The following is an 18,267-nucleotide window of genomic DNA, read 5'->3' as shown; positions in this document are numbered from 1 at the left end:
ATTATTAATAATAATAATAATAATAATAATAATAATAATAATATAATAATAATAATAATAATAATAATAATAATAATAATAATAATATAATCATAATAATAATAATAATAATAATAATAATAATCATAATAATAATCATAATAATAATAATAATAATAATAATAATAATCATAATCATAATAATAATAATAATAATAATAATAATAATCATAATAATAATCATAATAATAATAATAATCATAATAATAATAATAATAATAATAATAATAATAATAATAATAATAATAATAATAATAATAATAATAATAATAATAATAATAATAATAATAATAATAATAATAATAATAAACCTACCCATGCGTTTTCAGCAGCACAAGCATCAGTTGCTACTGCGAAAAATCCAACAATAAAAATAAATAAAATTATTTTCGACATCGCAAGTTCAGAAATGAACAATAAGTTGTACAATTAATTATTCAAGTTCTAAATATGTGCGGTTAAAAATTGTCAACTGGAATATGCTTCAATTTTCAGCATAATTTATATCTGCTATATTGATATAAAAATTCGATAAATTTCCATTCGTCAGTTTATTTATTTACTGACATATTTAACTACACACGAATAATGTGCTGATGTTTTAAGTAACATAAGTATTATATAATCTGATAAACTTCATATGTGTAGCAACGATAAGCGAAGATAGGAAATATCCGACGATAGAGCGACCTCTGATTTGAAAATACAAATTTTTTTTATAATTTATTATTTAAATAAATTAAGTTGACTTCAATATTGATCTTTCATATTTATTAGAAATAAATTTAAAAATAAGTTTAGTAATAATTAAAAATTTAATTATTTTAGTAGGATATTTTTTTTTAAATTTAAACGAACTTGAGGCAATCAGTGAAATTCCAGTGCGAATTTTTGATCGGAAATTTTGAAATTATTGTCAAATCTAAAATGATAATAATTTTTCTCTGGAAAATTGTACAAAAAAATTTAGTTTTTTTCCACTTGCGATTGATTTTTAATCTCGATGAATTCAATTGACAATGAAGTCTTTCAATAAACGAAATATGTTGTAAAATTAATAACGAATCCTATAATAAAATATTGATGAAATATATGTGAAGCCAAACTATTCTTAACGTGATTAGGCAAAAGCCAAAAAAAATTTTACAAACGGCACGAAAATATACATTAAAATAAATATATGAAAAATGACACGCGCGCTTGCGTGCAAAATATTACGCTAGTGTAAAAAAATTTCCATTAATTTTCATCAAAATCTGATGCATTTGTTTGATTACAAAAAAAAAATGGACCGAAACCAATGACTCCCCTTTTTTTGAAAATTTGAAATTTTCATGGCGGGAAAGTAAAAATTATAAATAATAAAATGTAAGAGTTGGGCCTGAAAGGGCATAAGTGACAACATTTTCTTTTCAATCTGTTTTTTCAAAAAAGAAAAATTTTCCGACTATAAAATCACATTCAGTTAAAAAATTTTTTTTTGTCTCCTTATCGTGATTCAGTTCTTACGCCGAAAATAATAATTGATAAGCAGTAGTAGGAATAAATAAGGGGAGTAATTATTTGCGTAATTAGTGAATAAAAATAAATAAAGAATTTGAAATTTTCTGAATATATTTTTTTTATTTAAATTTCCATGATAATTTTTTCGTGCGGATAAAATAATATTTTATACCAAAATTGCATTTCATTTTCCATCGTTGAATAGACCTGGATTATGAAGACAAACATGAAGATTATTATCATTAACCATAGATAATTGTAACGTTTGATGTTTTACAGAGTCCTTGGGAGAACGAACCGTTGTCACAAAACCAACCATCGTCGCAACATTTGTAGCCGGCGACTGGGTGACACTAAAAATTAAAAATAATTAATTTTATAATGATAATAATAATAATAATTATAATAATAAATTTACCCATGCATTTTTAGCAGCACAGGCTTCAGTAGTGACGGCTAGAAATCCGATTAAAAAAACCAATAGAATTAATTTCGACATTTTGTTGTCAGAGAAAATACAAATCGTCTTTAACAGTAATTGCAATCCACTGGATTATTAACAGATGCAGCTCGAGATGCGGATATTTATACTCTTCTATCAGAACAATAATATAAAAATTAAATCCCGTGTTTTTCCATCTATTCGAGTATTATTATGCTTGAGTAAACAGTATTTTGTAATTTCGGCTAACATTGACCTTAGGATTTTTAGATTGAATAGAAAAATACGTGAACATGAACTTTGACAATCGAATTTTTATTTTCATCAGATGCATAAAAATCGATTAGATAAATATTTCTTTCGTAAATTAAAATTTTGTTTATTTAAAATTCAATTTTATTACATAATTATTTTAAATAATAAAAAATTTTCATTTATTCGATACGTAAAAAAATTGGTGTTAAAGTGATCATTTTAACACTATGTGGTGTTGAACTCAACTTACATTGATGTAGGGGTGATACGACCGGTGTAAATTAACTCTAATCGAGTTCCAGGAAAAGTTTTAACACCACCGGTGTTATTTTACACCGTTTTCGGGGTTAAATTTGACACTGGTGACCTCAACACCAAGCCAGCGTGGCCTTACACAGTTTATTTTTACAGCGTATTCATATATATGTTAGGGTGATACAAAAAACAGACAAATTTTTTTTTCTCTTTCGAACAGGTTCAAAAGTTTCGTTTAGATAAAAAAAGACGCCTGCGAAAATTAGAGCTCTTAATATTAATATTAACATTGTCCGCATGTACTTTTCTATTTCCCACAAGAATAACATGGAAAAAATTTTTTTTACGTCTCCTGATTTTTATAAGTAGCTAACGATGCATCATAGGAATAATTGGCAGGCGTATTTTTGTAGGGAATTGAATGCTCTACAAAAAAATATTCTTATCATTTTTTGATAAATCTATTTTTTCAGAGGTTATTGGAGGTTGAAGTCGAATTCATATTAAATTTTGAGATTTTCTTACTTTTCCGGCGAAACTATCAGACCTATTACAAAATATTATTAGACCTTTTTTGTAGATAATTAAATTTCCTAGAAGTTATTTTCGATAAAGTTTTTTCGAAATCCGCATTGTTTTCTAGTTATTTGTATTTTAATGTCAAGCTCTTAAAATCGATCAGAAGACTATTTTTTTTTATGAGCATGACGTTAAAATTTTTTTTGAAAAACGAGATAAAACAAGAATTTTTTTACTTTTTTTCCTTTTACGTTTTATTCAGTTTTTTTTTTATTTTTTCGTTTTTTGGAAAATTTTTTTTTTTTTCTCTTTACCTTACATTTACTGAATACCTAACGCAAAAATAAAAGAAAATCCGAAAAAAATTGATTTTTCCATTTTGATAACGATTACACAAATTAAGGAACAAAAAAAATGTGAAAATAATTGAAAAAATAAAAATTAATATTATTTTAATTTTTACAATAAATATTTTGTTATTATCGGGTTTTACAAGTTTGTACACCACCTGTAGTGATGTGCCAGTAAATTTATCATGCCGCAGATCTCACTCTGACATCTCACGCGGCAATAAACGCGTTATCGTACCAGCATCACTTTCAGCAGTATACTATATAACCACGTGGAATATTGTGCTTCTTACACCTCAATAAAATATCATAAAAAAATAATAAACAGTTACACTGGCCAACACTTGCAAGTCTTAGAGTCTACTGAACAGACAATCAGCCATTTAAATACAAAATTTATTTATTTTTTATTTTAACCATGACCATTTTCATACGCGTACGCTGTATCCGCAAACGGCTGGTGCTCAATAGGAAGTTTATTTGTATGAATAAATAATAGCAAGTGGATGAAGACAAACAAGTGAGCTGATGACAAATAAAATAACGAATGCGGAACTGCTAATATCTACCGGAAATGACACAAGCGGACAATATAACCAGGCGGAACTTGTTTTCGATCGTGACGCGTGACACGCAATTGTCACTATTATAAATATTTATCAATACATCTATCAATATATTTATATAATAAACTTATGGTCAACTTGATAAATAAATAGTAAAATTTATTTTGCGGTCAGCCGACGAACCATTGGTAGAAATTATTTAAAGTCTCGGGTAAATTATTTTTTTAACGGGACTAAAAGTATATCCGCGGAAATTGAACGAGCTAAACTCGTAAAATCTGTTGGCAAACTCATATGTTAAACAAATGGAACTGAAGCGAGCAAAAGTTATGTAGACAGTGGAGTCACTTGAGGCTAAGCGTTAATTGAATGTCAAACTCAAAATAACATCGCCAAGAGTTATGTGTGTAATTTCTGGTTTATCATCATACTTTGCGGTTTAATTTATAACTCTAGCTCATTTTAATATTTATTATGCTGTCTAAGTATATTTAGAAGGTACAAAAATCAGCTGGGGCTAAATGGACCCCCGAGATAAAACGGAACCCACTAAATTTGTCAAAAAACAAAATTCCGAAAGGGGCATTGGGCGCCAATTTTCTTTTCTTTTGGTAAATGGGAAGAAGTGACATGTTCAAAGTGCCCCACATTGTATTTTTTTGTGAAATTGGGTCGTATTGACACTGAATATTCATATGGGGACTAAAAAAAAAATAATAGAATTGTTTATCGGTTTATTTTACTTATAGCCCTACTTGATGTATGTAGGAACTGATAATTGTGTAGATTGTTAAGATAATTTAATAGCTAGGATCCATAGAAGATGTGCACAATCGCTGGGTCTGCAGGTAGACGGAATATAAGCGGCTTGTAATCCTTTACGGACACACGTAATAGGGGAAAATGTGAATTCAACTGCTGTAGTAAGAGTATTGCGAATTGGTTGGGATGCTTTCGTAGGCTATGAATGCTACTCACGAACCGGCTACCTGGTGAATAGTCCTGGGATAGGGCGCTTGTACTGCTTCTGATGCACTTTAAAGGTAGAAGTAGAAGCAGACGCTGATTATTCCACGTATGATAAGGACAAACTGCAGAGAGAGATAGAAATCTTTGTGGGTGCTACTGCTTTATGCGAATACGTTCCCACGTTTGCATGTCTATATATATACGAATACGCTGTAAAAATAAACTGTGTAATGACTGATGTCCTTCCAGGACCAACCCTTTCATTTTATTGTTTATAATTTTTACTTTCCGCCATGAAAATTTCAAATTTTCTAAAAAAGGGAAGTCATTGGTTTCGGTCCATTTTTTTTTTGTAATCAAATAAATGCATCAGATTTTGATGAAAATTAATGGAAATTTTTTTACACTAGCGTAATATTTTACACGCAAGCTTGCGTGTGTCATTTTTTATATATTTTCTATTTATATTTATATTTATAATTTATATTTATTTTTTATATATTTTAAATATATTAAAAATAAATCTTAGAATATATAAAAACTACATGTAAAAAAAAATATACAAAAAATATATTTTTTTTATATTTTTAAATATAAGAAAAATATATTTTTCATATATTTTTATACATGTATTTTTTATATATTTTTAATATATTTAAAATATATAAAATATATACGAAAATCGGCCAAAAGTTAGCTATTTAAAATATATTTTTTATACATATTTTATATATATTTATATATTTTTTATGTATTTTTAATACATTTTTTTTATATGAAAAATATAATTTTTTTATATTTTAACATATATTTTTTTTATAAATTTTTTTCATGGGGGATATGATCTGCGTACATAAATATGTTCGAAGCAAAATTTTACACTGACGGGGTAACATGGGCTGCCTGAAAAAAATTTTCAATTTGCGTTTTTTTTCTTTAGTTAAATTTTTTTACCTTCGGGTATTTGTGGTCAATATGATGCAGTTTTGAAAAAAAAACTAATGTGGGGCAAGATAAACCCATAGAAATTTTTTTTTACTTTTGGGCTGCCTATGGTCTATTTTACCCCTGTTTATTTTTTTTATAAAAAAATACGCATTAGCAATTTTTTTAATTCGAAATTTTTAATAATTTTATGGGTTTGTATTTTTCATATTTATTTTATGGGTAAAAAGAATAAAGTAATGAAATATTTGTTTTTTATTCAAACAATTAAAAATAATTATAAAAAACTGAATTTTTTTTGTCACATTTTTATCTGACGAATGGATCTTTATAAAAATAAAAATAAAAAAAAATGTAAAATAGGATTTTTACGATCGACCTGAGACACTTTATTGCAACATTTATTACTGTTAAAATCATCAACAAATTTCATTACCGTCTAAGATTCTCTTAGACATTTAATTAGCTATTTATCTAAATATTAATGGCACTTAAATTCGAATATTTTATTTCCGACGAAAAAGTCTATTTGTATGTTAAGCAGACGATTTTTTATTCCCATAATAAATGAAAAAAAGATGAAAAAATTTGATAGGGCCTCAAGTCTCAAGTGTAAATTTTAAGTGACTGCATCAAAAAAAATAACGATTGAATTATTTTTCAAGTTGGATTAAATGTTGATTTTTTGCTGGCTGGTTATTCAATATTATTTAATGTCCAATGTGTCATACTTTTTATTTAACGATAAAAAAAAATACCAAATGAGTACAAAAATCTGTGGCCATCTGTCGTTGACAATAATGCTCTTTGACAGTCATGAAGAAAGAGCAGACGAGCCTTATAAGGATTTCACCATCAGACAATATATAGTTTGTTAATGTGGATAATTATTTACCGTAAATGACATAATTATTAATTAAATATGAAATTCAATAATTATTATAACCATTTTGATCTTCTGAATGTTGTTTAAAAAAATTTCCGAAGGATCTACTTGACTCTAGGGACCCATTTTACCTCTTGAATCCTTCCCCTAAATTTTCGAATTTTTTTTACTTAAAAAAACGATTAATTTTCCATATTTTTATCTGGCTCGAAGGACCAAAAGAAATTAATATGGGGTAAAATGAGCCCTACACAGTAAATGTTTTTTTTATATATCATTTCACAACTTACTTGAGTTTGATTGCAGCCTTGTGCCCCCCCCCCCCTCTTTTTTTCTTGCAGCAATTTTTTAAAAAAATTCTAAAATAACGATTTTGATCCTTTAGATTTATTTAAAAATTTCTGAAGAATTTGCCTGACTCTAAGGATCCTTTTTACCCCGTATATACTTCCCCTGAAGTTTTTTGATGTTTCGATCCAAAGAAACTAGTAATTTCTTATATTTACATCCGGCTCGAAGGACCAAAAGAATAAAAAATAGATCGGGGAATTCTACTTGAAAAAACTGAACCAAACCCGTATATATTCATATATTTATACTGGATTAAGAGTATAATCTGTATGAGAAATTATACAAAAACCTCTTGATTTAGGTTTTATAAACTAATAAAAAAATTGAGTAAAATAAAAATAAAAAAAATATATAAAAAAGGATGAATCCCATGTCATAAGTATCTAGAAAGCTTAAAGCGGATTTTCGTTCGTAGAATTGAGAAAATTTTAATCCACTTAGCCGGTATCATCTTGTCGGTTTACCGCCGTCCTGATCCCTTGTGCAAAGAATGAAAAATATTTATGTAGTTTTATTTTATACAAACTTCATATTATATGAATGCATATATTTTATAAATATCTACTAATTAATCCATTTATTTAGTATTTCCATAGAATTTTCAAATAAATCATTCAATACAATATTAATTTAATCAAAAATAAATTTAATTAAATAATAATATTATTATTTTGACGTCACTTTATTTTCCCGATAGCCATATTATTTTATAACAAACTTTTTCATCCAATAGTGGTACACACCAATCACTGCAACATTCCTCGTTTGTTTGGCACTAAATAGAAAATCCATATTTTTAAATACATGGAAAAAAATATATAACAAATTTTACCCTGCAATCGTGAGTAAATTTGGGCCAGACAAATAATTACTCTTGTATTTCAGAATTGTAGGGTAAATTTTTTCAAAAAAATCTCTATGTGTGACCCAATTAAATTTCAATTTCATCGAAATACTCACAGATTTGTTCCCTTCAATGCAATCAGCGCAAACTCCAGCAATTTTGATAATTAAGAAAATTGATAAAATAATTAACCCTCTAAACATTTTTCTGCAATTATAATTATAGATTTAATTTTTCCAATTAGAGGAGAAAAATTACACAAATAATCGAACACACGCGTTCAAATTATCAGCAGCTTGTAGACATTAACTGAAGCTATAATTTGATTTTTTTTTTCTTCGCACACAAGCTTCCTATCGGCCAATAAATTTGTCTGTTATTGTCAACTTACCAGCTTATCAAGTTAACAAATGAAGTTACGAACGTGAAAAAAATTTTTCCCGGTCATAAATTTCAATAATAAAATAAATTACAATTAATTATGTCTTGTAAATTAATGGCAATGAAATTATTACATAAATTTTAAATATCAAGTTTTAGAAAAATGCTGACTCGTTTATTTCTTGAAAATTGTCACTATTAATTAATATTAATTATTAAAGTACTGGTCAATTAACAGATCGATTAATTCGCAATTAAAAATTTTTTTTTTTTTATGAAATTCTGTGAGCAGGAATTTTTTTTAAATATCAAATATAGTATTTAAATTCTGAATAAGAATTTATATTATCAACAAAAATTTTGTTTAAAAAAAATTATTCTAGAATGAAATTAAATTCAAATTCCCAACAATTAATTTTCAGTATGACCGTAAATAAAATTCCCATTTTACCGATCACTGGATCTTCATCCCGCGCCTAATGGTCAGAGACCTTCGTTTGAACCCGACGTCTGGCTAAAAGGTCACCCAGCCAAGTAGTGACCATGCTCGATGCTACTTAACGTCGGTGATCGCCCGAGCCACGCGCGTGCCGAACGGCTGCCTCAGCCACTTTTATATTGTAATAAAATATTTCGACATTTCTAAATTTACTGGGACATAACAATTATAAAACAAACTTTTTTTATGGCATAATAAATAATTATTCATATTTAATCATAGACTTACGATCAAAAGTTAACAAAGTTCAGGTAATAATTAATAATTTTCAATAGCCGCCGCTATACTTTTATTCATTTCTTATTGATAAAAATATAAGAACGCCGATTGGTACTCTCTAAACATGAATTAGTGGAAATTTCATTAATTACGTTAGTGATGCAGTATTTACTTCATAATCAGTGTATTTAAATTACAAATTAGTGAATTCTCACTAATAAATTTAGTACTATAATTTTCACTAGCAAATTAGTGATTTTCACTACTGAACTAGCGATATTTTCATAATTTCTACAAGTAAAACTGTTATTCACTTCTTAATTTATGAATTTCACAATTTCACTAGTAACTTTAACTAGCAAATAATTAAATATTTTACTAGATATAAATATAATTAATAATTATGGTGCTATTTTTAAAAATTTTAATAAAAAACTTTCAAAATAAAAAAAAAAATAGAAGTACAGAACAATAATATATTTATATGAAGAGTACGTCAATCATAACATCACGGATTTTATATTTCTTCATCAGTTATTGTTTGGTATCATAACGAATATACTATTTACACTCACGCGATCACATGCGTAGGTCAGCGCAGTGGATAGCATCAAAGACTTTGAATCGAAAGGATGCAGGTTCGAGCCCAGCAGTCACCGGGATTTTTTCATCAATCAAAATCATGTATACTTCCTCTAAGTAATGATTCTAATTCATTAATCACATTTTGGATCTAATTGCAAGTGTCTTATATTTTTTTCCGCAATATAATATTTTTTTTCACCGACGAAATCAGTGGATTCCCATATTCACTTTTTAATTTAGTGTATTCTCATATTCACTTATCAAATCAGTGAATTCTAATATTCACATATTCATTTAGTGAATATTCACTAATTTTGCGTGATACGATTGTGGCATTGACAATTAGTGAATATTCACTTGAAATTAGTGAAAAATCACTAATTCATATTTAGAGAGTACGAATAATTATTAAGACCTTGTAGACTTTGTTAAATTCCAGTTATCGTAAATTATCAGCTCATTAACGGCAAAAAAATTATTACATTTTCCTCGATATTTCTTTAATTTCTATATTTTTTTTCTACTGACATATATATATATATATATATATATATAATATATTATAATATATATATAATATATATTAGGGTGGCCCAAAAAAACCGACTATTTTTTTTTTTCGAGTCTCTAATGAAAATTTGTTAGTTCAAGATGTTTTAAGAAGCTTCTCCAAAAATCAGCTCGATAAAAAATTTTCAAGAGGTCGCTCACGAATTTTGAAAATATCAAAAATGATCGAAATTTGGATTTTTTTGTTCTAAATTTCTTTTTTCTCGTGACAGCTATAGTTTATATTTATAAAATCATGACTACCCTGAAAATTTCAGTTCAAAATTAAAATATTTAAACGTCACTCAAGAATTTTGAATGTTTCCGAATGCTGTCTCTTGGACGTTTTTGAGAGACCCTTGAATATTAATAATAAACCTTCTAAATTTTTTTACCATAAATTTGTATCATAATGAATAAAAATACAACCCAAGAAATAGAAATAATAAGTTATTTACATACTTTTTAATTTTTTAATTCAATTTTTAGGTTTTTTTGCTTATTCAAAACTTACCCAATTTTATTGTTTAAGACTGTTCTGTATATTTTCGGTTATGCAAAAGTTATATTTAAGTAAAATGACAATAATTGAGTTATAAAAACATACAAAAACTAATTTAAAGTATTAGTTACATATTATCAGTTAATATTAAAAATTTTTGAGCGCCGTTTAAATATTTGAATATTGGGCTGAAATTTTCAGCATAGTAATAATTTTACAGATATAAAATATTGCTGCCACGAGGAAGAAAAAATTCAGATACAAAAAATCCTAATTCCAATCATTTTTGATATTTTCAAAATTCGTGAGCGACCTCTTGAAAATTTTTTATCGAGCTGATTTTTGAAGAGGCTTCTTAAAACATCTTAAACTAAAAAATTTTCATTAGAGACTCGAAAAAAAAAATAGTCAGTTTTTTTGGGCCACCCTAATATATATATATATATATGTAATTAAATGAATTCAAATATTTAAATATCGAGCATTGGGGTATAGAAATTATCACGTTTTAAAATTACAAAACTTAGTTTTTTTTTTTTTATTTAAAATAATTATGCAAGAAAATTGCAAGCCGTCCTTGCAAAATAATTACCCTCGAAATTAAATTTATCAACATGCAATTGAATTTTATTGGTCATTTCCTTCACATTATCACTAAAGTAATTATTTTCGTCAACAAAGAGCACCGTTTATTTTTCCAGCGTATTCATATTTATATAGACATCCAAACGTAAGAACGTATTCGCATAAAGCAATAGCACCCACAAAGATTTCTATCTCTCTCTGCAACTGTTAATAATTCAGTCGATTGCAATTGTTGTTAAAGACGATTTGTATTTTCTCTGACAACAAAATGTCGAAATTAATTCTATTGGTTTTTTTAATCGGATTTTTAGCCGTCACTACTGAAGCCTGTGCTGCTAAAGGAAAATGGGTAAATTTATTATTATAATTATTATTATTATTATCATTATAAAATTAAAAATTTTTAATTTGTAGTGTCATCCAATGGCCAACTACAAATGTTGCGACGCTCTTTGGTTTTGTAGCAATGGTTCGTTCTCCGAAGGAGTCTGTAAAAGACAAAGTACTGTATATATCAGTGGTTAATGATAATAATCTTTATATTTGTCTTCATAATCACTGTCTACTTAACAATGGAAAATAAAATGCAATTTTGGTATAAAATTTTATTTTATCCGCACGAAAAAATTATTATGGAAATTTAAATAAAATAAATATGTTCAGAAAATTTCAAATTCTTTATTTACTTTTATTTACTAATTACGCAAATAATTATTTTCCTTATTTATTCCTACTACTACTCATCAATTATTATTTCCGGGGTAGGAACTGAATCATGATGAGGAATAGAAAAAAATTTTTTTAACTGAATGTCATTTTGAAATCAGAAAATTTTGCTTTTTTGAAAAAACAGAACGAAAAAAAAATGTGGACACTTATGTCCTTACAGGACCAACTCTTTCATTTTATTGTTTATAATTGTTACTTTCCGCCATGAAAATTTCAAATTTTCTAAAAAAGGGAAGTCATTGGTTTCGGTCCATTTTTTTTTGTAATTAAATAAATGCATCAGATTTTGATGAAAATTAATGGAAATTTTTTTACACTAGCGCAATATTTTACACGCAAGCGCGCGTGTGTCATTTTTTATATATTTATTATAATGTATATTTTTTATATACATTTATAGTTATATTTTATATTTATTTTTAATATATTTTAAATATATTAAAAATAAATCTTAGAATATATAAAAACTACATGTAAAAAAATATACAAAAAATATATTTTTTTTATAAACTTTTCATATTTCTTTTTCTATGTTGTTAATTAATTAACTTAATAATATATTTTTTATATAATTTTTTTATATTTTTTATAGATTTAAAATATATTACTAATATATTTTTTTTATACTTTAATATATTTAAAATACATGAAAATCGGCCAAAAGTTAGCTATTTAAAATATATTTTTTATACATATTTTATACATATTTATATATTTTTTATGTATTTTTAATACATTTTTTTTATATGAAAAATATATTTTTTTTTTATATTAACATATATTTTTTTTATAAATTTTTTTCATGAGGGATATGACCTGCGTATGAAAATATGTTCAAAGCAAAATTTTACACTGACGGGGTAACATGGGTCGTCTGAAAAAAATTTTTAATTTGCGTTTTTTTTCTTTAGTTAAATTTTTTTACCTTCGGGTATTTGTGGTCAGTATGATGCAGTTTTGAAAAAAAAACTAATGTGGGGCAAGATCGGCCCATAGAAAATTTTTTTTTACTTTTGGGCTGCCTATGGTCCATTTTACCCCTGTTTATTTTTTTCATAAAAAAATACGCATTAGCAATTTTTTTAATTCGAAATTTTTAATAATTTTATGGGTTTTGTATTTTTCATATTTATTTTATGGGTAAAAAAAATAAAGTAATGAAATATTTGTTTTTTATTCAAACAATTAAAAATAATTATAAAAAACTGAATTTTATTTGTCACATTTTTATCCGACGAATGGATCTTTATAAAAATAAAAATAAAAAAAATGTAAAATAGTATTTTTCGATCGACCTGAGACACTTTATTGCAACATTTATTACTATTAAATTCATCAACAAATTTCATTACCGTCTAAGATTCTCTTAAACATTTAATCAGCTATCTATCTAAATATTAATGGCACTTAAATTCGAATATTTTATTTCCAACGAAAAAGTCTATGTCTATCTCTTGAAAATTTTGTATCGAGCTGATTTTTGGAGAGGCTTCTCAAAACATCTTAAACTAACAAATTTTCATTAGAGACTCGAAATAAAAAATAGTCGGTTTTTTTGGGCCACCCTAATATATATATATATATATATATATATATGTAATTAAATGATTTTAAATATTTAAATATCGAGCATTGGGGTATAGAAATTATCACGTCTTAAAATTACAAAATTTAGTTTTTTTTTTATTTAAAATAATTATGCAAGAAAATTGCAAGCCGTCCTTGCAAAATAATTACCCTCGAAATTAAATTTATCAACATGCACTTAAATTTTATTGGTCATTTCTTTTACATTATCACTAAAGTAATTATTTTCGTCAACAAAGAGGGAAGAGAGCGACATTGAACATCTAATTATCGATAATTATTTTTAAATATCAATTTTTCCAATGAATATTGAATGTTTACATGCTGGCTAATGTATGCAATAAAAAAAAAATTATTAAATATTAATCAGCAACTGTCATTTTTTTTTTTTTTATGTTAATTAAAATTTTCTATTCAGAAAATTCCAATAGGAAGCTGGAAATTTTTACTTATCAATCGTAACTCATTTGAAAATACGTGTGCAGGTGCTGCCGCAGACGGTCAGTGTCAGATTAATTCCAATATCAAGTTACTCAGGCGTGGGAGTTCATAGAACACAAAAAAAAATGATTTCAGTCTAGAGGCTTGAAATTTTTCTGTTCAAAACAGATCAAATTTTTTTACCCGGGGTATTTTTCTTCTCACGAACACAAGCAAAAAAATAAACATTTGCCTCAAAAAATCGGTGACCTACTACCCGGGAAACAAAATTTAGATCTATTCAGATCAAATTAAATCTGATATTTCAGATCTGAACAGATCTGCATTTTGGCCAGATCTGATTAGATCTACTCTGATCATAATAGATCTGCTTGGATCTATAAACAGATTAAGGTAAATAAAAAACACTCTTAGATCTATTCATATCAAATTAGATCTGATGTTTCAGATCTGAACAGATTTGCGTTTTGGCCAGATCTGTTTAGATCAAATTAGATCTACTCTGATCAAAATAGATCTGCTTGGATCTATAAACAGATTAAGGTAAATAAAAAACACTCTTAGATCTATTCATATCAAATTAGATCTGATGTTTCAGATCTGAACAGATTTGCATTTTGGCCAGATCTGTTTAGATCAAATTAGATCTATCGTTTCAGATCTGAACAGATCTGCATTTTAGCCAGATCTAATTAGATCAAATTAGATCTACTCTGATCAAAATAGATCTGCTTGGATCTATAAACAGATTAAGGTAAATAAAAAACACTCTTAGATCTGCTCAGATCAAATTTGATCTAATTCGCTAGATCTACATCGATCTGTTTTTTTATCTCTATCCTAATAAAAATTGATATGTCTGATTAAAAATATATTAAATATATCACAGTAATAAAAAATATATAGGATTGAAGCCATTTATTTCAATTATACGATAGACTTTTTAGAATTATCAAAATTTAGGTGAATGTGTCAAATTTCGATCTATTTGTATTTACTTCATAAATTGATCGTTTAATCAATGTTGATTTATTTTGATCTGACTAGATCTAGGTTGATCTGACTTGATTAGATTTGATCAGAGTAGATCTGAACTATTTTTCCCCAAAGAAAAATGTCATATCTGATCAGATCTAGTTTGATCTGAATAGATCAAATCAGATCTACTCTGATCTGGGTTCAGTATAAATTATGATTAAATTTGATCTGAGCTGATCTAATTTGACCAGAACAGATCCAAATTTTTTTTCCCGGGTACACCATTTTTTTATGAGACGCATTAATTTCGCAATGAACAGAATTTAAATCGAATTACAGCGAATGTGTGTCTGAGTCTGATAATCAGCTTTAAAATGCTCGTTCATATTTATATATATATATTTTTTCTTTTTCCAACGTCCGACGGTGAACAATATTCTTAGCACCGATCGGTATTGGAGATGGCGGCGTCGTTTGCGCACTTCGCCACTGCCAGAGGCCCTTCAAGTATCTTTTCCTGTTCATATTATTATTATTTACCAGACGTGAGATGCTGGTGCTCTTAATCGGCCGTAAATAATTGCATTTATCACACCTACATTGGCCCTGCTAAAGAAATCCTGATGAAATCATCCTCATAAATATTTCTGATGCGCTGAAAATTATCAGCTCGCCGCGAATAAGCGTCCGCTTGTTGTTTAAAAAAAAAAGTATATAGAATTATTTATATAATTAACTGGAACGGATCAATCTAATTGATGATTGCTGATGATTTCGTCCAGTAATGGTCATTGATTTTCTTCGGAAACGAGGGTTTCAGAAAGCCATTGATTGGATTGGTATCAGATGTTGGCCATTGGGTGATAATAGGGATCGCTGATGGGGAGCTTCGACTGGGTAATCTGGTGATCGTGATCTATATAATGTGTTGGTACCGGGTTAGTGGCTATATATATATATATGAGTTTAGTTTAGTTTGGTTTGGTTATGATCTGGCGAATGCACAGCTGCGACTGCTTAGAGTATGGAGAGCGCGTTTAACCGTGAGACGGCTGATATAGATATGGTTCATGAAGCCGGATCTCATTGTGAAACGCCTTTGGCCTCCAGAGAACACTCTCCAACTGGGCAGCCAACACTTGACTGCAACAGATCGAGATAGACCCGAGTATCTGCTCAAGCACTAATTCCTGTGCTAGATATTATTCCGGCTCTATCTCCGGGGATCCTTTGGTCCAAAGCTGATTAGGGTGAACACAAAGCCAGTAATAAAGGATTTGTAGATAAGGATTAAGTCGCTCCGGACTTTAAGTTTTTAATCTAGATTTTGTAAAGAATAGCCAAATTTCGATACTGTCTATTTTTGGTCAAAATATCGTGCACCGAAAATGGGTCAAAATTTTGTCTTTTCTTGTCAGCAGATTTTGAGATCAAATAGAGAACCAGCTTTGAAATAAAGTTTTATTCTTGTAATTAAAACCAGGATTTAATTTCCGCCTTTCTTATAAAAATAAAACTTAGCTTTGAACTCTGTAATTAGTGATATGATTGCAGTGTTGCTAAAATTATTTCCGTAAATATTTCTAGTAATTGATATGAAGTAATGAAAGCTAATAACAAGTAATTAAAAAAATATTAAGTAGCATATTTAATCAGCTAGTCCAATTTCAGACGTAAAACCTGCAATAAAAATCATTTTATTATATTTTTATTTCGCTTTGTAGCAAAGGTACAAATATATATATACATAAGTGTATATGAGAGTTGAGAGATCGGACAGAACATCCTTTCCCACACGTAAACCCACGTTTCTTTAGATCTCTACCCACTTCACAATCTTTTTTCCCCTCTGCCACATTCTCTCAGATCTCTTTTCCCATCTCAGCCGCGTATTCTTTTTCTTCCTATTCCTCTACTTCTTCTTCATCTTCTTCTTCTTCTTCTTCTACTTCTTCTTCTTCATCCTCTTTTTATTTTACTTATACTCATCCTTATTATTTTTATTATTTTTATACCTAAAACATTTCTCCCTCTTCATCATCATCTCCATCTGTCTCACTCGCGTTCGATACCTCTTGAGTATACGAGACGTGCGTCGTGCCCGCGGCCGCCCACGCGCCGACCCAACGCCCTTCGCACACTCTCATAATGTTTGAATCATCTACTCCTCTTTGTTCATCACTTTCGCACGCCTCAGACACTGCCAACTCATGTCTCATAAATTCAATATATATATATATACATATACATAGACATATATATGAATGCTATTTTGTCAATCACGATCATATTTAAATCGAAACCACTGGTCCAAATCAAAAACTCATAATTTTTAATCTGTTGTGATGGATTCGTGGAATATATCAATGTTTAATATATAAAGAAAATAATTTATGATACATAATTTTTTTATGCAATGGTAAAGTTGAATGAGAACAGAGAGCAGAGGGGCGGACCTGGATAACTTTAAATCATCTTGTAATTAGTAGTGTACTGAGTAATTCACTTTTGAGATCTCTCATCTCTGTGGTTAATTTTTAAAATTTTGTATTTCGGTCTAAAATAACTGTATATATGAAACAAAAGTCATTTCGAAGCTGTGATAATTTTTTTTCACTTCCGTTAACGAGTAATTGAAGCCAAAATTACAAAAAAAGTCACCAAAAATATTTTCAAATTTTGATACCGCATCTCTGAGGAAAGGTAAATTTTTTTCATCAAATCTTGCTTTAGGTACTGCTAGATTGGGCTTCTAGCTTTAATTTGACCACCTCAAGAGCTCTGTGAGACCATTTCTTGCAAAGTTATGGCTGATTGAAGAAAAAGTGGCATTTATACTTTCACTGCTGATAACTCGCGATCTAAATGTCTCACAGAAAATTGAGGGTGTGTTCTGAAAAGCTTAAAGTGTCAGCTTGAAGATGGCATACTACTTTTTTGTCAAAAAAAATTTTTTCATAACTTGACATCAATTTGAAAAAAAAATCAGAATTTGGATTTTCATAATTTATTGTTTTTTGTAAAAATTTTAATTAACAGAGATTCAAAAAAATTTTTGAATTTCATATTTACAAACTACATATCAAGAGCGTCAAATTCCTTTTTTTATTTTTAAAATACGATTTTTTTTCACTAAGTTACAGCATTTTGAAAATGTCACCAAAAATGATAGTCTTTAAATTTCGATAAAATTTTTGTTTCCTCAATTTAAAAAATTTATAAACAGATGACAGGCATCAAAATATACTAAAAAAAATAGTACATCAATTAAATTCATTTGTCAATAAT

At 27.7% G+C, this 18,267-nt stretch overlaps 2 long non-coding RNA genes across 4 annotated transcripts in view; both read right to left on the bottom strand.

Annotated features, from left to right (window-relative positions):
* The window catches only part of LOC130674392 (uncharacterized), a 3,211-nt gene extending 2,694 nt beyond the window's left edge, over nucleotides 1-517 (bottom strand). The window contains exon 1 of the long non-coding RNA XR_008991037.1: nucleotides 355-517. This is a non-coding gene — a long non-coding RNA (uncharacterized LOC130674392). The remainder of the gene's footprint in view (nucleotides 1-354) is intronic.
* Nucleotides 518-1,642: 1,125 nt separating this feature from the next.
* LOC130674663 (uncharacterized) lies at nucleotides 1,643-3,536 on the bottom strand. Of its 3 annotated transcripts, none has more exons than XR_008991094.1 (3): nucleotides 3,522-3,536; nucleotides 1,961-2,137; nucleotides 1,643-1,895 (listed from the first exon to the last, which is right to left on the bottom strand). It is a non-coding gene; the product is annotated as an uncharacterized LOC130674663 (long non-coding RNA). The 3 variants fall into 3 exon arrangements; XR_008991095.1 differs by lacking the exon at nucleotides 3,522-3,536 and adding an exon at nucleotides 2,490-2,504; XR_008991093.1 differs by lacking the exon at nucleotides 3,522-3,536 and having other exon boundaries at nucleotides 1,961-2,238.
* Between the last annotated feature and the right edge of the window lie 14,731 nt (nucleotides 3,537-18,267).

Source organism: Microplitis mediator, chromosome 9, assembly GCF_029852145.1.
Source record: "Microplitis mediator isolate UGA2020A chromosome 9, iyMicMedi2.1, whole genome shotgun sequence".
Lineage (NCBI taxonomy): Eukaryota > Metazoa > Arthropoda > Insecta > Hymenoptera > Braconidae > Microplitis > Microplitis mediator.
Note: the sequence above shows the minus strand (reverse complement) of the source record. Positions and strands in the feature narration are given on the sequence as shown.